The sequence below is a fragment of the Rhinolophus ferrumequinum genome, chromosome 9, assembly GCF_004115265.2.
Source record: "Rhinolophus ferrumequinum isolate MPI-CBG mRhiFer1 chromosome 9, mRhiFer1_v1.p, whole genome shotgun sequence".
In the NCBI taxonomy this organism is placed as follows: Eukaryota; Metazoa; Chordata; class Mammalia; order Chiroptera; family Rhinolophidae; genus Rhinolophus; species Rhinolophus ferrumequinum.
Window position 1 is genome coordinate 35,312,075 of NC_046292.1, and position 22,183 is coordinate 35,334,257.

Genomic DNA, 22,183 nt, shown 5'->3' on the forward strand with positions numbered 1-22,183 from the left:
TAGAGATGATGTTAGAATGGAAAAAGCATTTTACTTAATGTTACAGAATCTGGGTTCTAAGCTTGAACCTATTAATATTTAGGTGAACTTTGGCTGAAGTACCACTCAAGTGTAGGGAGAGTGAGGAAAGCTCAAGAGGGATAAAACTAGAATAGAGGTTATAAAGAGCTGTTAGAGTCAAGCTAAAGAATTTGAACTTTATCCTTAAAACAAGGGGGAGTGAGAAATGGATTTTAAGGAGGTTAATGACATGATCTGGGCAATGTTTTAGAACTATCACTCTGACAACTATGTGAAAAGAAAATTAGTGGGAGAACTTCTAAAGGTCAGAAAAGTTACTTATTTTTAGCAGATTAAAATACCGATTCTTAGAGAAAAAAGTTAAGTGAAAGGAATTTGCTGGAAGTCAGAAGTAGAATCAGGATTAAAAATCGGATCATGGGATGACAAAAACTGTTTCTACCTACCATACCCCAACACCCCACATCAGATAAAGGACTTAGAGAACATATGAAAACCAGGGAGTTGCACCAAAAACTACTCTGCACTTTACGTTTAGGACGTATACCACCTGGTTAAAATGGGTTATCCTTAGATTTAAACGCCAGATGTCAAGGTCAAAAATACCAATTTTCCAGTAAGATAAATTTTGATTATACGGATATAGTCTTTGTTAAAGGCATAACAAATGATGTACTAATGTTTTTTCAAAAGAATCATCACATTTTGTTACACTTACATAATAACCAAATTAAAAGTTAAAAATTTATCCAAATGATACTTATTTATATGTGTGCTAATGTGAAAAGAAACATATCCATATATATGTATGAATGCACACATATACACACACGTGTACATGTCTGTGCATACATACCTGTAAGTTAAATCAGACACAAAGTTATTCCCAGATGCTTGAATTTCGAATATCAACTGTTTGGTAAAAATTTCTAAATTTAAAATGAATAACCTTGGTTCATACCCCAGTTTTACTTTTTACCAGCTATGTGATTTGCAGCATATCCATCATATCTTAGAGCCTCCATTTCCTCATTTTAAAATGGGAATAATTTTGGGGTTGCTGTGAACATGCTTCAAAAACAGCCTTAAATAAATGTAACAATATTTAAGAGCACTGGCTCCAGGGTAGGACTGGGTCCTAGTTCTGCTAGGTATTAACTGTGAGACCTCGGGCAAGTAATTTAGTTTCTCTGAGCTCCAATTTCTTCATATGATAAAAAATGAGGCTAATAACAGTTTTTATCTGATAAGGTTACTGAATAATTAGATTAATTAATAGATACCTATATAGTACATAAATTAGTCAAATACAGATAAATGTATGCCCTGGCATAGAGTAAGCTCTCTGTATCTTAGTTATTATTATGATCATATGGCCATGGAAGGCAGCTGCCTCACATCTATTTGCAACATTGTCAAAAAAACACAAGAAAAATATGAACAAACTAGCGGAAAGTGACTCATAGATACAGAGAACAAACTGATGGTTGCCAGGTGGGAGGGAATTGGGGAGCTGGGTGAAAAAGGTGAAGGGATTAAGAAATACAAATTGGTAGTTACAAACTAGTCACAGGGTTTTAAAGTACAGCATAGAGAATATAGTCAATAATGTTGCAGCAACTATATATAGTGCCAGGTAGGTATTAGACTAATCGGGAGTCACTACATAAATTATATAAACGTCTAACCACTATGCTGTTCACCTGAAACTAATATAAAATGATATTGAATGTCAATTGTAGCTAAAAAAAATATATATATTTTTTTAAAAAAGAAAGTGACTGTGATGCCACAATAATGAACTGAAAAGACAAGAAGGGTCAGAGGTTTAAAGCTCACTGCTCCATTACTCAGTGATCTAACTTATAATACCTTCACCCACTGAGTGTTCTGGGTCTACGGAAGACAAACATGTAGACATGTGGTACCACTGACAGTATATCAAAGTTTCTGATCTATCCCTTCAGGCTTAAGGAGAAACAAGTGATAAAAGCTACATCCAGAGACATTTCCCTGGAGAAGAACGTCCTTGAAATTCTTTAGCAAAAACAAGCAGGGTGGTTCTTAATGCTAAAGGGGTTAATCAAATAGTTCATTAAACCAAAGAGTCAGACAAAGAGTGATCGATAAGAAGAGAGGGAGATTTGGAAGAGTAGAAGGCTCAAAAACTATTTAATAGTTCTGTGAACAGAGTCTACCTGCTGTGGAGTCCCTCGGCCATGCGAGAAGGTGTTCTTAATAAGAAAAACAAAAAATAAAACAAACTCAACTGATGTAAAAAGTGTGTCCATATATAAGGGAGAAAGAGACCTTGGACCAATGAAGTTCATTTGCAAAGATGGCAAGAAATGAAGGGAGGGTAAGGGAAGACGGTTAACTAGCCTGGTTTGAAAAGAGTGGAGAGACACAAAATGGCACAGCCTAAAATACACCGATGTAGGATCTCTTCTAGGAACTTCCTAACAATGGAAACAAGAAAGCACATGGAGTTTTGCAACCTTACATTGTGTCCCATTCGTTTCCTTGTACTTTGGCAATTCATTGCAATTATGTACCTTAGGTTAAAATTAATTGCTTTTTATGAGTCCTCATATAGCCGAGTTTTTGATTTAATATGTAATCAACTACAAAAGCCATCTTGCTAGGGAAAGCAATTCAGTATAGTCAGTAGTTAAAAGTCATGCAAAAGAGGAGCTCTTATTGAAGCTTTAGAATTATGCATTTCACTTTAATTTTCTAAATGTGCCCTCTGGATGAGAATGACATGGTTCACACTAGAATGTAAATTTTCTACTTTAGATTGTTCCACCTAGATTCATGTGCACATACTGTGTTTCCCTGAAAATAAGACCAACCAGAAAATAAGCCCTAGCATGATTTTTCAGGATGACATCCCCTGAACATAAGCCCTAATGTGTCTTTTGGAGCAAAAGTTAATATTAAGACCCGGTTTTATTTTCAGGGAATTGAATGCAACACAGGAAGGCCATTCCAAGACCTCCCTTGGACTGGTTTCTTCCTAGTCTAGTCTAGCAAGAGTCCAGCCTCACACACTTTGGGTAGCATCACAGTTTCATTTCTAAAAATTTGCCTTCTTCTTCCCCTTCCTTATGCAAGCCAAATCCCTCCGTGTGCGGGACTGGGCTAACCCCTGCTGTTTGACACATTCTGAATTGAAGCAGAAAGCTTCAATTTCCTTCAAAAAGGAAACCTACTGTGTCTCCTCAAAATGGTAGGAGCTTTCACCTTGATTAGCATAGTTAATACTTTCAACAACTCTGTGAAATAGATAAGATCATCCCCATCTATAGATGGAGCCACTGAAATTCAGAAAAGTGAACTAACAGGCCAGACGTCTCCATCATCCCCTGTGTCTTTCCCTTCGACATTGGTCATGCGCTGTAACTACCCCTCAGCTCCTGAATGGCATCGTAAAATCGGAGCTCTTTCCTAGTAAACGTTGTCTAATGCCCATAATTGGTTTTCTTATCCCAATGCTGGCTTTTACTCCAGGAATTCACCTAAAGTTCTCCTTTCCCACAATGATGACGGCTTTGCCTTGCTCCCATCTGCTTCCTTCACAAGAAGCTGGACTCCAGCCCTTCACTCTCAAACCACTTGCCTGAACATCCGTGTACGGCTTATGCAGCTGTCAGAACACTGCTAATTCATCTCCAACATTTCCGAGCTACTGGTTCCTTCAAGGATATCCACAGAGACAGAGCCTTCACATTGCTTGCCGGATAGCAGTAAATGTGGGCTAAAGCCACCGCAAACCTTTCTGTCTTGTCCATGTTACATGCTGCCCTTTCTGCTTCCTCCTCTAGTTTGACGGAAGTCTTTCCTTCTGATCTCTGATGGCCTCCTTCCCAGGCATCAGTGTCCAGCTCCCCGGACACACCTCCCACTGCCTTCTCTTGAGAACATATTTTTGCTAACTATGTTGCCCATCCACAAAGCTACAGCCGGGATTTAAAACAAAACAGGTCAATATGATCTCGTTTCTTTTATGGTTAAAATAATCCATTGGCACCATCTGAAAAAAAAAAAAAAGGTCCAGGCTCCTTAGCATGGCATTCAAGACCTTTTGTGACCTGAACTCTACTTACTTCTCTAGCCTCATCTCTGTCCACCACCCCTTACACACTATTCTCAAAATGCTTTGAAATACTAGTACTTCCCTTAGGAAAGGGAGATTTCTGACAAGTCTGTGCCTTTGCTCTTGTGTTACTTCTAATTTGCATGTCCTCTTCCCAGCTTTCTGGACCCACCTCTCCTTTATCATCTTTTATTCACCCTCTAAGAAAGTGGTATTTAAGTTGTGCTTTGAGAAGCCCCCGAGTTCAGAGAAGATTCAGATAGAATAAGAAATGACAAAATTGAGTACTTTGTGATCTCATTACCCACTGTATTAGGGGTATGTATATATTTGTTAACGTTTCCTTCTAGATTCTGCGAACCCCAATATTCAGTTTAGGACTTGAAACCAAGTACATATTACAGAATATTTGCTGAATGTACCTGAGCTGGGCTCCCATTACTGATGTTATACACACTTAGAGTGTCTAACAAGACACAACACTAATCCCCTAACAATGCCTGTAGGTCTGTGCCTTCATTGGAGATTTCAGGAGCCTTGCATTTCAGTCCTTAACCACCCAGTTATACCTCTCACTTGAATCCCAGCAACCAATCTGCACCTCTACTGTAGATACAATGCTGGAAATCAGTCTTGGGTATTCTCAAGCCACACTCTCATCAGCCTAAATCAGGCTCAGCACACACCTCCAGGAGCTGTCAGTACGTCTTCTAGCGTCTAAACTACAGAAGGTGCCAAAAATGCACACACATTTTAAGAAAAGAAAACTGTATTAAAACTGTAATAATATATACCAATAACAAAAGGTGAATACAAGTCACATTTGAGTTCTGCAATTACAAGAGGTGCTCAAAGTGGTTACCATCAGCGTCCAGACACTTCTGATTACGGCGAACTGCTGCTTGAGCAACGTTGACCATAGTGTCCACTTGTATATATGTTTTTGGTACCCCCAGCATTTTGCCACAACCAAAGAGTTCACAGCCCTTTTCCCAGATCAGGATGTTAGTCTTTGTCCATTTAAACCTTTTTCGTAACATTTCACTGTTACCCAGCCTTTTGATCTGGGGTATTGGCTAAACATGCAGATTTCTGGGCCTCACCCCAGACCAGCGGAGGAAGGGTATGGGAATCTGTTTGTTTAACAAGTGATTCTTGTGTATTCTATAATATAATGTAATATAATATGATATAATATAAGATGATTCTCATGCTCAGGCAAGTTTGGGAAACTCCGTGCCACTTACACCTTCTTCTGGGGAACTGATGATAGCTGCACTAAACCATCCCAGACCTTTGCCTCAACTTTTCATGGCTTATCCTTATTCAACACTGTAAGAGTACCTAAGAATGAAAAATAAGTTTTTATTATGTAACACATATGTTATACACATAAATAAATTAGATATTTCCTCATATGCCCCTCCTACTACTGCTTGGGGATCTGAATGATAAGATACACATTTTAAATTGGAATCTAGGTCAGTGGTCCAATATCAGAGTACCACACAAGGGTACACGATCACACTTTCTGGCAAGTGAAACCTCTCTGGCTGTCCCTCACCTGTTAATTAATGTAGGTTCTGCTACAAATGGGCTGTGCAGACTTGATCAAATCACTTAACCTCAGTCATCCTCAGTATCTTTTTCAAAAAATCAAGTTACAAATAACTATTTTAAAAGTTGGCTTGATGATATTTTTAAGGAAGAGAACTTATAGAAAAGTGCCCTTTGACGGATGATTGGATAAAGAAGATGGGGTATATATACACAATGGAATGCTACTCAGCCATAAGAAAAGACGAAATACTGCGAGTTGTGACAACACGGATGGATCTTGAGATTACTATGCTAAGAGAAATACGTCAGACAGAAAAAGTCGAGACCCATATGACTTCACTTATATGTGGGATATAAACTGCAAGCAACAATGGAACAAGATAAACAAAGAAATGTAAACTCACAGACATAGACAACAGTTTAGTGGTTACCAGAGAGTAAGGGGGAGCGGGGTGGGGGAAGGTAGAAGAGGGTAAAGGGGGTCAAATATATGGTGATAGAAGAACTGCCTCTGGATGGTGAGCACACAATGTTATACACCGATGATATATTATAGAATTTTACAGTTGAAACCTATATAATTTTACTAATCATTGTCAAAACAATAAATTTAATTAAAAAGGAAAGTGCTAATACAAATGTAACATACTCTATATTTGACTCTTAAGAAAAATATCAAAAGGATTAATAACAATGTAATAATATAAATTAATTAACCCAATATTTAGATTAATATGCCAAAAGGGCTTAAAATAATGTAAGAATATGAATCCAATATTTTATCAATTCTGATAATATTTGATAAATATTTCTATGTGGAAAGCATTGAGCCAAGAATGGTGGTGACTGTAATGAATAAGACAACAAACCCTACCCTCACTGAACTCGTATTTTACTTGCAGAGGATACTGAGCGAATAGTCTTAAAAAGTATTTAATTATTGTGTTTGCTTCAGCAGCACATACCATGCTTCCCTGAAAATAAGACCCAGGCAGACAACCAGCTCTAATGCGTCTTTTGGAGCAAAAATTAATATAAAACCTGGTCTTATTTTACTATAATCTAAGACTGGGTAATATAATATAATATAATATAATATAATATAATATAATATAATACCAGGTCTTATATTAATTTTTGCTCCAAAAGATGCATTAGAGCTGATTGTCTGGCTAGGTCTTATTTTCGAGGAAACATGGTATACTGAAATTGGAATGATACAAAGATTAGTATGGCCCCTGTGCAAGGATAACATGCAAATTCAGGAAGTGTTCCGCATTTTTATTACTCTACCCAGTGAAGCTATCATTTAGAATTGAAGGACAGATAAAAGAGATTCCCAGACAAGGAAAAGCTAAAGGAGTTTATCACCACCAAATAAGTATTACAAGAAACATTAAAGGAACTTCTTTAAGAAGAAAAAAAAGATCAAAAATATTAATAATAAAATGACAATAACTACGTATCTATCAACAATTACTTTCAATGTAAATGGATTAAACGTTCCAATCAAAAGACATTGGTTGGGTGAGAGGGGGTGGGTCTTCCCTGGAAGGGAAAAGGTAAGAAAAAAGAATCATACCATGCAACACATGCTACAGAATTCACTTAAAAGTGAGAAGACGAGGTGACGTCATAGGAATGGCAGCAGCAGGGCGCACTTTCTGAGTTCTCCTCCGGATCTTGTTGCAAACGGGAACTATAACCATCAAAGAAATTTTCGCTCACCACACAATATAGTGGGGAGATTCGTGGATTACTTGAAGCTAAGAAATTCTTGATGGTACGCTAACTGGATGGAGCAAGGAAAGGAAAAAGAGGAGCGGCGTGAGAGCGCCCGGCCGGCAGCGGCGGGAGAGCCCAGTCCCCAACGGAGCCTCAGCTGGCGGGGGCGAAAACCGAAAACCACTGAGCCGGGCACGCACGGGATCCCAGGCGGAGCGGAGAGCGCAGAGACCGGGGGTAGGCTCTTTCCCTGCGTCCCACGGCTGATTTCTCCCGCCGGGAAGGCGGCGCGCCCTGCGGCGGACGGGGGCGCAGTCTCCATACCTGGGCCCCCCCCCCTGCTCTTCCAATCCTACCCCGCCCTTCCAGAGACTGGGACTGGAAACCGCGGTGGAGCCCCGCTGTGCCGGGCGCGCACGGGAGCCCAAGGCGGAGCGGAGAGCGCAGAGACCGGGAGTGGGCTCTTTCCCTGCGTCCCACGGCTGATTTCTCCAGCCGGGAAGGCGGCGCGCCCTGCGGCGGACGGGGGGCGCAGTCTCCATACCTAGGCCCCTCCCCCGCCCCGCTCCTCCAATCTTACTCCGCCCTTCCAGAGACTTAAACCCGCTCCTGAACCGAGGACTGGTATCTGAGGCTCAGGCTTTGGGATGCCTGATGGGCAGCCCTGACCCAGGCAGACTGGGTAGTGTGCGTGATTTTGGCTGCGCTAGGAGAGAAGAGACGCCTCCACCCCCAGCCACCACCTTTTCTGGCCTGCGGGAAGAGGGCGACGCACGGCTGGGCTGGGAGAGTGAAGACCCCTTCATCTCCAGCCCCCACCCTTCCTGGTTTGCCTAGGGTGGGGTGGGTGCAGCTGCCGAGACACACCCGGAGATCAGCAGTGAGGCAGGCGCAGCTCTGGGCTTTCAGCAGATCAGAAATCTCCTGCCCGCACTCACACACACACACTGAAGAGGTGCCTTAAGACTCAAGAGTTTTGGTCACATATCTGGTGGTGCCACTCTCAGTGTGCATTTGTGCAGGCAAGGGCAGAAACTGCACTGACATTGTAAAAACTATCATCCAGACCCCTCAGGCCCACGCTTTTAAGTCTGCAGTCCCAAAGTCTCTCTGGGCACCAGGTGACCGGCTCTGCCTGCGCAATAAGCAGGGGGCTCCTTGGTACAACAGAGAACAACCTGGACATTGCTTGGTGGGCTTAGGCCGAGACTGTCGCTGCTTTTTGTATTGCTTTGTTTTGTCTTGTTTTGCTTTGTCTTTATATCTTTGATATCTTTGCCTCTGTCGAGTGGGGTTATCAGGTGGTTTTGCATGTGAACGTATTTGATATTTTTCTTTGTTGTTGTTGTTGTTGCTGTTGTGCTTGGTGATTTGCTTTGTTCTGAAACTGCCCTGCCGGGGCCCAGCTTGTGAGGCACGGTCAGCAGATCAGAAATCTCCCGCCCGCACCCATACACACACACTGAAGGAGTGCCCTAGGACTCTGGAGCTCAGGACAAAGGACGGGTGGTGCTCCTCTCGGTGTGCATACGTGCGGATAAGGGCAGAAGCTGCACTGACTTTGTGGAGACTATCATCCAGACCCCTCAGGCCCACGCTTTTAAGTCTGCAGTCCCAAAGTCTCTCTGAGCACCAGGTGACCGGCTCTGCCTGCGCAATAAGCAGGGGGCTCTTTGGTACAGCAGAGGACAACCTGGTCATTGCTTGGTGGGCTCAGGCCGAGACGGTCGCTGCTTTTTGTTTTGCTTTGTTTTGCTTTGCTTGGTTTTGTTTTGCTTTGTCTTGTATCTTTGATATCTTTGCCTGTGTCGAGCGGGGGTTATCGGCTGTTTTTTTTTTTTTTTTCTCTTTGCTGTTGTCGTTGCTGCTGTGCTTGGTGATTTGCCTTGTTCTGGGACTTCCCTGCCGGGGCCCAGCTTGGGTGGCACGGGACTCGGCATATCCGGGGGCCAACTCCAGACCAAATCGGAGTGCAGCCGGGTTTGACCTGCAGGTCACACACCTAGAGGGGGTTCTCGGCAGGCTCTGGAGCCCATAGAGGCCAAATCACATTGGGGTGGTCAACCCTCACGCAGCAGAGTGCCCTGCGGGGGGCAGAGCCAAGTCCCACGGCAGGTCAGCCCAGGAGTTGACCCCACCTGCTCATTAGCGGGAAGCAATTAAAGATCTTCTTGGACGGGACAGTGTACACAACACAAGACTCACCTTTGGAGCACACGCAGAGGAGGACGACGTGGTGCGAGTCAAATATAAAGGACACATACTACATAAGATAACCTAGCAAGAACTAAGAACTCTAGGGGATCTACCTAATATATCAAAATAAACACAGTCAGCCAGAATGGGGAAACAAAGATACACGTCCCAAATAAAAGAACAGAAGAAGCTTCCACAACCGGAACCAAATGAAGCAGACGTAACCAACCTCTCAGAGACAGAGTTCAGAACACTGGTGATAAGAATGTTTAAGGAGCTTAGAGAAGACATAAAGAAGGATGTAGAAATCATAACAAACGAGCTTAGAGAAAACATAAAGAAGGATGTAGAAATCATAACGAAAAACCAGTTGGAACTAAAGAACACAATTACCGAAATTAAGAACTCACTTGAAGGAATTACCAGCAGGCTAGATGAAGCAGAGGATCGAATCAGCGACTTAGAAGACAAGGTAGCAGAGATCACCCAAACGGAACAACAAAAAGAAAAAAGAATAAAAAACAATGAAGATGGCCTAAGAGACCTCTGGGATAACATCAAGCGCAACAACATGCGCATCATAGGAATACCAGAAGGTGAAGAGAGCAAGCAAGGGATTGAGAACATATTTGAAGTAATAATGTCTGAAAACTTCCCCAACCTGATGAAGGAAACCAACATACAAGTCCAGGAAGTGCAGAGAGTTCCAACTAGGATTAACCCAAACAGGTCCACACCAAGACACATTATAGTTAAAATGGCAAAGCTTAAAGACAAAGAGAGAATCCTAAAAGCAGCAAGAGAAAGACGGAGGGTTACATACAAGGGAACTCCCATAAGACTATCAAATGATTTTTCTACAGAAACATTGAAGGCCAGGAGGGAGTGGCAGGAGATACTTAAAGTGATGGAAAACAAAGGCCTACAACCTAGATTGCTTTATCCAGCAAGGCTATCATTTAAAGTTGATGGAGAGATAAAGAGCTTTCCAGAAAAAAATAAGCTAAAGGAATTTATTACCACCAAGCCAGCATTGCAAGAAATACTAAAAGGACTTCTGTAAATAGAAGAAAGATCAAAACAACCTAACTACAAATTTAAAAATGGCAATATCTATGTACCTATCAATAATCACTTTAAATGTAAATGGATTAAATGCTCCAATCAAAAGACATAGGGTGGCTGACTGGATAAGACAGCAAGACCCTTGTATATGCTGTATACAAGAGACTCACCTCAGAACAAAAGACACACACAGGCTGAAAGTGAAGGGTTGGAGTAAGATATTTCATGCAAATGGAAACGAGAAAAAAGCTGGAGTTGCAATACTTATTTCTGACAAAATAGACTTTAAAATGAAGAACATACTAAAAGATAAAGATGGGCACTATATAATAATAAAGGGATCGATCCGACAAGAGGACATAACCCTAGTAAACATCTATGCACCCAACATAGGAGCACCTAAATATATAAAACAGGTACTGACTGACATAAAGGCAGAGATCAACAGTAACACTATTATAGTCGGGGACTTCAACACACCTCTGACCACAAGGGACAGGTCTTCCAGACAGAAAATCAATTTGAAAACAACAGCCTTAAATGATACATTGGACCACTTGGATTTAATCAATATTTTCAGAACATTTCACCCCAATGCTGCAAAATACACCTTCTTCTCAAGCGCCCATGGAACATTTTCCAAGATAGATCATATGTTAGGCCACAAAACAAGTCTTGATAAATTTAAGAAAATTGAAATCATACCAGTTGTCTTCTCTGATCACAATGCTATGAAATTAGAAATGAACTACAGGAAAAAAACTGGAAGACACACCAATTCATGGAGGCTGAATAACTTATTACTAAATAATGAATGGGTCAAGCAGGAGATCAAGGAAGAAATCAAAAGATATCTCGAGATAAATGAAAATGAAAACACGACGACCCAAAATCTATGGGATGCCGCGAAAGCAGTCCTAAGAGGGAAATTCATAGCTTTGCAGGCCTACCTAAAGAAACAAGAAACATCACTAATCAACAGTTTATCTTCACATTTAAGGGATTTGGAAAAAGAACAGCAAAATAAGCCCAAAGGGAACACAAGGAAGGAGATAATAAAGATCAGAGCAGAAATAAATGAAATAGAAACCAGAAAAACAATACAAAAGATCAATGAATCCAAGAGTTGGTTCTTAGAGAAGATAAACAAAATCGACAAACCTTTAGCCAGACTCATTAAAAAAAAGAGAGAGAGGACCCAAATTAATAAAATCAGAAACGAAAGAGGAGAAGTGACAACGGACACTGCAGAAATACAAAGAGTTTTAAGAAGTTACTATGAGCAACTATATGCCAACAAATTTGACAATTTGGAAGAAATGGACAATTTTCTAGAGGCGTACAACCTTCCAAGGCTAACTCAAGAAGAAACAGAAAACCTGAATAGACTGATTACCACCACGGAAATTGAATCAGTAATCAACAGTCTCCCAACAAACAAAAGCCCTGGACCAGATGGCTTTACAGGTGAATTTTACAAAGCGTTCAAAAAAGAATTATCACCAATTCTCCTCAAGCTCTTCCAAAAAATCCAGAAGGAGGGAAGACTCCCAAACACTTTTTACGAAGCCACTATCACCCTGATCCCAAAATCAGACAAAGACACCACAAAAAAAGAAAACTACAGGCCGATATCTTTAATGAACATAGATGCAAAAATCCTCAAGAAAATATTAGCAAACAGAATTCAGCAATACATTAAAAAGATCATTCACCACGATCAAGTGGGATTCATCCCTGGTATGCAGGGGTGGTTCAACATCCGCAAATCTATTAATGTGATACACCACATTAACAAAATGAAAAATAAAAATCACATGATCATATCAATAGATACAGAAAAAACATTTGATAAAATCCAACAGCCATTTATGATAAAAACCCTTAAGAAAGTGGGAATAGAGGGATCTTATCTCAACATAATAAAGGCCATATATGACAAACCCACAGCTAACATCATACTCAATGGGGAAAAGCTAAAACCATTCCCCCTAAGATCAGGAACAAGGCAAGGATGCCCATTATCTCCGCTTCTATTCAACATAGTTCTGGAAGTTCTTGCCACAGCAATCAGACAAGAAAAAGAAATAAAAGGCATCCAGATTGGTAAGGAGGAAGTAAAGTTATCATTGTATGCAGATGATATGATACTATATATAGAGAACCCTAAAGACTCCACCAAGAAGCTATTAGAGCTGATAGATGAATTTAGTAAAGTGGCAGGATACAAAATTAATATTCAGATATCAGTTGCATTTGTATATACCAATAATAAAACATCAGAAGGAGAAATTAAAAAACAATCCTATTTACAATCGCTCCAAAGACTATAAAATACCTGGGAAAAAATTTAACCAAAGAAGTAAAAGATCTATACTCAGAAAATTATAAGACACTGATGAAAGGAATGAAGGAAGATATAAATAGATGGAAACACATATCATGTTCATGGATAGGAAGAATTAATATAGTTAAAATGTCCATACTGCCTAAGGCAATATACATATTCAATGCAATTCCTATCAAACTGCCAACGTCGTTTTTCACAGAAATAGAACATATAATCCTAAAATTTATATGGGACCATAAAAGACCCCGGATAGCCTCAGCAATCTTGAGAAATAAGAACAAAGTGGGAGGTATAACAATACCTGACTTCAAATTATACTACAAGGCTACAGTAATCAAAACAGCATGGTACTGGCATAAAAACAGACACATAGATCAATGGAACAGAATAGAGAGTCCAGAAATAAATCCATGCCTATATGGCCATTTAATCTACGACAATGGAAGCAAGAATGTACGATGGAGTAATGACAGTCTATTCAATAAATGGTGCTGGGAAACCTGGACAGACACATGCAAAAAAATGAAGTTGGACCACCTCCTTACACCATATACAAAAATAAATTCAAAATGGCTTAAAGACTTAAATGTAAGGTCTGAAACCATAAAATACCTAGAAGAAAATATAGGAAGAAACTTCTCAGACATTACCCGGAGTAAGATTTTTACTGATATACACCCTCGCTCGAGGGAACTAAGAGAAAAAATAAACATGTGGGATTATATCAAACTAAAAAGTTTTTTCACAGCAAAGGAAACCATCAATAAAACAAGAAGGGATCCTACTGAATGGGAAAAGATATTTGCCAATGATATATCTGATAAGGGATTAATATCACAACTCTATGGAAAACTTACTCAACCCAACTCCAAAAAAACAAACGATCCAATTAAAAAATGGGCAGAGGACTTGAAGAGACATTTTTCTAAAAAGGACATACAGATGGCAAACAGACATATGAAGAAATGCTCAACCTCACTAACCATCAGAGAAATGCAAATAAAAACCACAATGAGATACCACCTCACCCCAGTCAGAATGGCTATCATCAATAAATCAACAAACAACAAGTGCTGGCGCGGATGTGGAGAAAAGGGAACGCTTGTGCACTGTTGGTGGGATTGCAGACTGGTGCAGCCGCTATGGAAAACAGTATGGAGGTATCTCAAAATTCTGAAAATGGAACTACCTTATGATCCAGTAATTCCACTCCTAGGTATCTATCCGGAGAAATCCAGAACTTCAATTCAAAAATCTTTATGCACTCCTATGTTTATTGCAGCACTATACACAATAGCTAAGACATGGAAACAACCAAAATGCCCATCGGTAGATGACTGGATTAAGAAACTGTGGTACATTTATACAATAGAGTATTATGCAGCCATAAAGAAGAAAGAAATCTTACCATTTGCAACAACATGGATGGATTTAGAGAACATTATGTTAAGTGAAATAAGTCAGACAGAGAAAGATAAGTACCATATGATCTCACTTATTTGCGGATTGTAAAAAAAAGAATAAGTGAATAAACTAATCAGAAACAGTTTGGGAGACAATGAGGAAAAACTGAGGGTTGCTAGATGGGCGGGAGGGGTGGGGGGTGGGGGGAGGGTGAGGGGATTGGAGGGCAGTTGGTGACCACAGGATGGCCACGGGGTTTGAAAATTAATCTGGGGAACGTAATTTGGTGGTTACCAGAGCGTAAGGGGGTTGGGGGGTGGGGGATGAGGGTGAGGGGGATCAAATGTATGGTGATCACACAGTGTGATTTATGGATGATGTGATACAGAATTGCACAACTGAAATCTATGTAATTCTACTAACAATTGTCACCCCAATAAATTAAAAATAAATTAAAAAAAATAAAAATAAAATAAAAAAATAAAAAAAAAAAGACATTGGTTGGCTGAATGGATAAGAAAACATGACCTTTACATATGCTGTCTATAAGAGACTCACTTCAGATCTTCAGATCAAAAGACACACATGGACTGAAAATAAAGGGATGGAAAAAGATATTTCATGCAAATGGAAACAAACAAACAAACAAAAAAGCGGGATAGCAATATTTGTATCAGACAAAACAGACTTTAAAACAAAGGTTATAACAGGAGACAAAGAAGGACCTAGCAATTCCACTTCTGGGTATTTATCTGAAGAAACCCAAAACACTAATTTGAAAAGACATATGTATCTATATATTCATTGCAGCATTATTTACAGTACCTAAGAAATGAAAGCAACCTAAGTGCCCATCAATAGATGAATGGATAAAGAAGATGTGGTACATATATACAATGGAGTATTACTTAGCCATGAAAAAGAGTGACATCTTGCCATCTGCAACAATATAGATGGATCTAGTGGGTAGTATGCTAAGTAAAATGAGATATGTTAAGTCAGAGAGAGAAAGATAAATGTCATATGATTTTACTTATATGTGGAATCTAAAAAACGAAATAAATGAATAAAACAGAACTGAACTCATAGATACAGAGAACATGTTGATGGAACAGGTGAAAAAGGTAAAGGGATTAAGAAGTACAAATTGGTAGTTACAAAACTCTCATGGGGATGTAAAGTATAACATAGGGAATATAGTCAATAATATTGTAATAACTATGTATGATATCAGATAGGTACTAGATTTATCAGGGTGATCACTTCATAAGTTATATGAATGTCTAACCATTATGTTGTACACCTGAAACTAATATAATATTGAATGTCAATTGTAATTTAAGATTGAAAAATTACTTTAAAAAGAAAAAAAATTAATTACAAGTGTGATATGTGCTTTGAATGTACCAGCTCATATGAAAAAGAAAAAAACCCTCAAAACTCAGGCTTAATCAGTGGGGACAATTTCTTTGGGGGTAGTTGACGGTTGAGCTAAAATATGAAGGATTATAAAGGACAGAATGGGTTGTGCATTTCAGGCAAAGAGAACAACCTTCATTCTCCCTGTGCTGCATTCAAGGGACTGAAACACTATTGCAGTTGTACTGACAGGTGTGCAGAGATCATGGAGGAGAGCAGTCTGAGCCAAGTCTAGAGACGAGCAAGTGCTAGTTCATTAACAGCATTATAGGCTTTGTTCAGGAATTGTGTCTCTGTCCAAAGGATAACGGGAAGGCATAGCTTTGTAATTGATCGGAAAAGTAGATGTTCTTCTTTGCAATACTAAAGCAATATACAAAAATATGAGTATTATAATGTTTTTGCATGTTCCAGTATTTTCCCATATAAATGTTTCTTTATTAGGCCATCTGTAACCGGTCCGGTGGTCTATTATTCAGAAAGCATTGTATTCAGAGCTCCGGTTGGCAGAAGTCCAATGTAACACAAGTTCTACCTCTGAGAAGTTCATGATGTTATAGAAGAGACACGGTATTACTTGCAATTTTGACAGCAATTCTCTGGGATAGGTAACATACTTCCCATTTTACAGCTACAAATGCTAAAACCTAGAGTGCTTGTTAAAGCTGGCTTAGCTAGGTAATGGCAGAGATGCCCGGCCTCATTGTCTTTTCATGACTTCCCCGGTGCTTCGTCCGCTCTCAGAATGAACAAGGATGCTCTCTGGATCCCTGCTGATCCCTCTGGGACGCACCAGTGCTTCCCAAAGGCATCTGTCTAACCAGGTAAATCTCAAGCCGTCCCTTTGGGAGCTTTTACATTTCAGTTGGAGGTCAGAGACATGTCGTGCAGTCTATGCCGATGAAGAAAATCAACAGATTAACTCTGTGCCTTCTATGTTCAAATCCCTGCCCATATGACTATAAATGTAGGTGATAATTCCCTGTGTGAACTGAAAGTGGTTATTCAGAAAAGTCATGTTGGGATACATCCTATCGCTGGAGACAAGGGGTAGAGTGGGGACTATAAAGACTGAGTCAGCCCAGGCCACAGGGCCCAGGCTTAGGAGCAGAGAGGGCCCGTGTGGGAGGAAGAAAGTCTGGCTATCTAAAGCCTTGCTTTTTCAAGGCAGTGTCAGCATCACAGGAAGAGCAGTTAGAAATGGAGACTCTCAGGTCAGTGGCACACTTACCAAATCAGAAGCTGCATTTGATGAGATCTCCACTGACTTGGATACAAGTGAAGTTTGAGAAGTACTGATAGAAAAGTACATCCATAGTAGACATATTGGGGTGATCACTTAGTAAAGTACATAAATGTCTAATCACTGTGTTTTACACCCGAAACTAATATTGCATGTCAATTGTAATAAACAAACAAACAGCAATAAAAAAAAAAAAGTACATCCAAAGGAATCTCTATTTCTGATAGCCCAAACGACTGGAAGTTCTATCAGTAATATTGGTTTTCTTTCTATTTATCAGAGCCTTGGTCCTCTTTGAGTCTGCCTTCTGTAAACATAAAAACTTCTCCAGCTTTGGAACAGATTGATCGTGACCAAAAGGCCTGGTATGTGGAGTCAGACACATCTGGGTTGGTATCCAAGCTCTAAATCAAAGGTATGGATTTTGGTGTATTACTGAGACCTCTGAGATTCAGTTTGCCTCACTCTAAAACACAGATAACAAACTAGCTTTGTCAAATCCAGAGTGGGGTTAGGATAAAAGAAGATAATGGATGCTAAAGTGCTTTGTATTTATTTGTATAGAATGCAGTTATTGTTGCTATTGTTATTATCAAAAATAACTGTATCCATTCACTCATTCATTCAATCATTCACATAGCTGTATAGAGAGAACCTACTGTGTGCCCCACCCTCCCCACCCTGTGCTGTGTGCTGGGGATGAAGAGGTGAATATGATAGCTGTTCCTGCCCTCAACGAGTTCTCAGGCATGAGGTGAAGAAGACAAGACATCTGATATTGTCAGCACCCTAAAAGAGGAGCAGAGCGATATTAGAACCCAGGTCTCTTGGTATTCAGGCTACTGTTATTTCTCACCATCATAAATTCCAAGGAAATGTGGTGTGTTATGGTGAAAAGCATAGGAAGCCTAGAGCTAGACAGGCTGGATGGCATATCGACTTCACCACGTCCCACCTTGGGCAAAAACCTTAAGCCTTTCTAAGCCTTAGTGTTCTTACACTAAGATACAAACATCTATATGACTGAGCTTACCTGAGGATATGACAGGTGTGAAAGGGCTAAGTAAACTGTAAGTTGTTGGCCATTCATTCAAATATTCGAGAGTCTATGCTGTGCCAAACACACAGTAGTGTCCCTGGGAAAACAGGGACGAAAAAGAATCTGTTGCCGTCCTCAAATTGCGTCCAGTCAAGTTCAAAGTTGTAATTAATGCTCAAGGAGAAAAGCCTAAGGTATGTGTGATGGAGTAAGAGGAGCCCAAAACCTGGTCTGGAGGGGGTCAAAGGGACAGGCTCAGGAGGGCAAGCTTTGAGAGATGCATCGCATCAATTTAAATGCTTTCAACACTTGTTATCAAGAAAAAAATTGCAAGAGAAAAAAAAGAAAAGCTTAAGCAAGAAGAGTTTATTTTGAATTAAATGTCCAATAAGGCAAAACAAACACTAATAATAATAGTAATAGCTAATGTTTACTGAACACTTATTAAATGGTAAACGCTTTATATGTATTAGCACAATTTAATTTTACCTGTATTGGTTTACTATTATATTTGTGGACTTGCCTGGAAACTCTCATTCCTTGACTTTCTCTGCTATCGTCCAACTATGAAATTCTAGATTTGCCTGCCAAGTTTCAAGACAAACACTATTGGTCCTATTTTAAATTACTTCCCTCCTGCCTTTCCCCTAAGCACTTTTGGACGCCCACCCTACCTCCCGTTCTATCGATATGGATTCCATATTTAGATGTACTATTCATTTTTCTCATGTTTAAAAGTGGTCCAAAAAAATGTGTCTTTCAGTGCAGTAACTCCTGTTTTGAAATCCCTATCTGAGCCAAGAACTTTATTTCCTCTTAAGAGGAAATTCTGATGCAGCTAGATTTTAGTCTTAAGCAACACAGAGACATTTATAAAACCCAAGAGCTCTAGGGTACGCCAGAGCCTTAGACTTTGCTACCCAATTGCAACAATATAAATGGAGGTACAAGAGAGAATTAGATTTAAATCAAATTATCTTTTATATAAACTGTTCTTCAATGGGCTCACAGCAAAACATCTTATAAAAAAGTATTACAACAGAAAATGTTGCTGCCAATTTAATTGGAGGAGAAAAAAGGTACCAAATTGTGCTTCTCCACACATCCTTAAAATATGTGGTTTCTGTGTCTTCATAAATAGATAGATATGATTTTCAGGGAAATTCATTTCCAAGTTCTTTTTCTTTTTCTTGTTTGAATAGAGTTCTTAACTAGGTCATGCTGGCTGTTTGACTTTCAACGAGTTTCAAAAACATACTCCTTTGATTTTGAAAATTGGGCAATGCATTTTTGATCAGAACAATTGAGTTAGAATGTATCAGTATGATCCAGAACTTCCCCTAACCTCAGAACTGGAGATGATCAAAAGTCTTGTGTCTCTCATGAAAATGTAAGATCTAGATGTGAGTATTTTGAGTCAGAAGTCCTCTAAGCATACATCTTGCTATTTTATGCCTGTTTGCGTTTGCTCATGTCTTCCAACTCACCACTTGGAACCCTACTCTTAACCTGGCTAACTCTTAAAAATCCTTCAAAAGTCAGTTTAAGTGTCACATCTTCTGGGAAGCCATTCCTGATTCCTACCCTCATCCCCATACCACAGACTAAGTTAAAAACCTCCCTTCTTTTTTCAGTTTTACATCCCACATATAAAACTGAAATCAACAAAGGAACAAGACAAAGAAACAAAAACTCATAGACACAGACAATAGTTTAGTGGTTACCAGAGGGTAAGGGGGGAGGGAGTGGTAGATGAGGGTAAATGGAATCAAATATATGGTGATGGAAGGACAATTGACTCTGGGTGGTGAACACACAGTGTGATATATAGATGATGTTATACAGAATTGTACACCTGAAACCTATGTAACTTTACTAACCATTGTCCCAATAAACTTTAAATTTAAAAACGTCCTCTTCTTCCCATAATGCTTGTGTTGATGTTACAGCACAAATGCCCTAAATTATTACTGTACAAAGGTAATGCTATGTGTTCACCAAACTCCAGTTCCTTTTCCTCCGAGGCACACACAGAATACATTTCTCAGCATTCCCTGCAGTTGGGTAGGACTATGGACCATGTCTAGCAAAGGAAGAATGCATGGAAGATGTTCACTTCATCCAAACCCAATCTGCTACTGTCGCTCTTCCCTTACCTGCCAGTTAGATGCAGAAATCTAGGTCCCATTGACACTGGAGTTCAGTTCCCCTACTAACCCATGGAATTAAATCTAAATGAGAAGTAAACTTTTATATTAATCTACTGAGGTTTGGGGGTTGTTTTGGTTTATACTAATAATGAAATGTTTACTTGTCTGTCTTGTCTGCTAGGCTATGCATTTGTTTTTTAAATTTTATTAAATTTGTTGGGGTGACATTGGTTAATAAAATTATATAGGTTTCAAGGGTATAATTCTATATCATCTGTATATTGCATTGTGTGTTCACCACCCAAAGTCAAATCTTCTTCCATCACTATATATTTGACCCTCTTTACCTTGTTAATTTGTTGCTTTTAGTTTTATACCCCACATATGAGTGAAGTCATATGGTTCTCGACTTTTTCTATCTGACTTATTTCACTTAGCATGATAATCTCGAGATCCATCCATGTTGTCACAAATGGCAATATTTTATCTTTTCTTATGGCAGAGTAGCATTCCATTGTATATATGTATGTAGCACATCTTCTTTATCTAATCATCTATCAAAGGACACTTCAGTTTTTTCCATGTCTTGGCTACTGAAAGAATAATGCTGTAATGAACATGAGGGTATATATATATTTACAAATCAGTGTTTTCAAATTTTTCAGGCAGATAACCAGAAGAGGGATTGTTGGGTTATATAGTAATTCTATTCTAAATTTTTGAGGAACCTGCATACCATTTCCCATAGTGGCTGTACCAATCTGCATTTCCACCAACAGTGTACGAGGGCTCCTTTTCCTCCACAACCTCTCCAACACTTGTTATTACTTGTCTTGTTGATAACAGCCATTCTAACAGGTGTGCAGTGGTATCTCATTGCTGTTTTGATTTGCATTTCCCTAATAGCTAGCAAAGTTGAGCATCTTTTAATATATCTGTTGGCCATTTGTATGTCTTCTTAGGAGAAGTGTCTGTTTAGGTCCTTTGGCCATTTTTTAATTGGATTGTTTGTGTTCTTTTGTTGTTGACTTGCATGAGTTTTTTTAATATATTTTGGATAATAAGCCCTTATCAGAAGTATTGTCTTCAAGTATCTTCTTCGATTTGGTTGGTTGCTCTTTCGATTTGTTGATGGTTCCTTTTGCTATGCAGAATCCTTTTAATTTGCTAGACTATGAGTTTCTTAAAGTCAGTGTCTGTGTTTTATTCATCTGTTTCTGTAACATTTAGCAGGATGCTACCAGAGAGTTGGTGTTCAAGGAATAAATATTTATTCCTAGGATGTTTCTCACAATTACTTTTCCTTGCTTCTCCAGTAAAACTACTGGTCATTTTTGTTTTCTCTCTAATTTAACAGGACAAAGCAAAGCTCTCTGGATTTGCCTGAGGCAGGAAAATAAATAAATGAATAAGTATCATGTAAGTTATCTGGAGCTTGCTGAAGCTCAGGCTTCCCAATTCAGGCATGAGAAGATGATGATGGAACAGAATATCCATGTATTATGTGAAGACCAATGAGTTTCACATTAGAAATCAAATTGGTAGAAAAGATATCCACCAACAAATTAGGGCAACCAATGAACTATGTTTCAGAGACAATTCAGGATTAAAAGTCACAGCCAAGCTCTAACTGATTAATGAATAAAATAAGCAAAATCCCTACTGTCAATCAGAAATTACCTTCAATATTTTTAATAAGGTACTAGTACTGATTAATGCCAATTTGCATCCCAGATATTTTCTCTGGCCTGTTCTGTAGCTTGGGAGGCACCTGTGTGAAACACACCTCCAATGATACTCTGGCCTGCTGAGAGCCTGAACCTCAGACTGAGACCCTTGGACTCTGCTTGATAGGCATCAGTGACCTGAATGATGCCGTTTTAAGGATTGAGAGAAACAGTCTGTAAGATAT

At 39.4% G+C, this 22,183-nt stretch overlaps 1 protein-coding gene and 1 non-coding gene across 3 annotated transcripts in view; one reads left to right on the forward strand and one right to left on the reverse strand.

The window, feature by feature from the left end:
- Window positions 1–22,183, reverse strand: part of AGBL4 (AGBL carboxypeptidase 4) — a 1,100,555-nt gene that overhangs the window by 753,802 nt on the left and 324,570 nt on the right. The window lies entirely within an intron of this gene.
- Window positions 6,859–6,963, forward strand: LOC117027928 (U6 spliceosomal RNA). Its single transcript, XR_004424040.1, has one exon. It is a non-coding gene; the product is annotated as a U6 spliceosomal RNA (small nuclear RNA).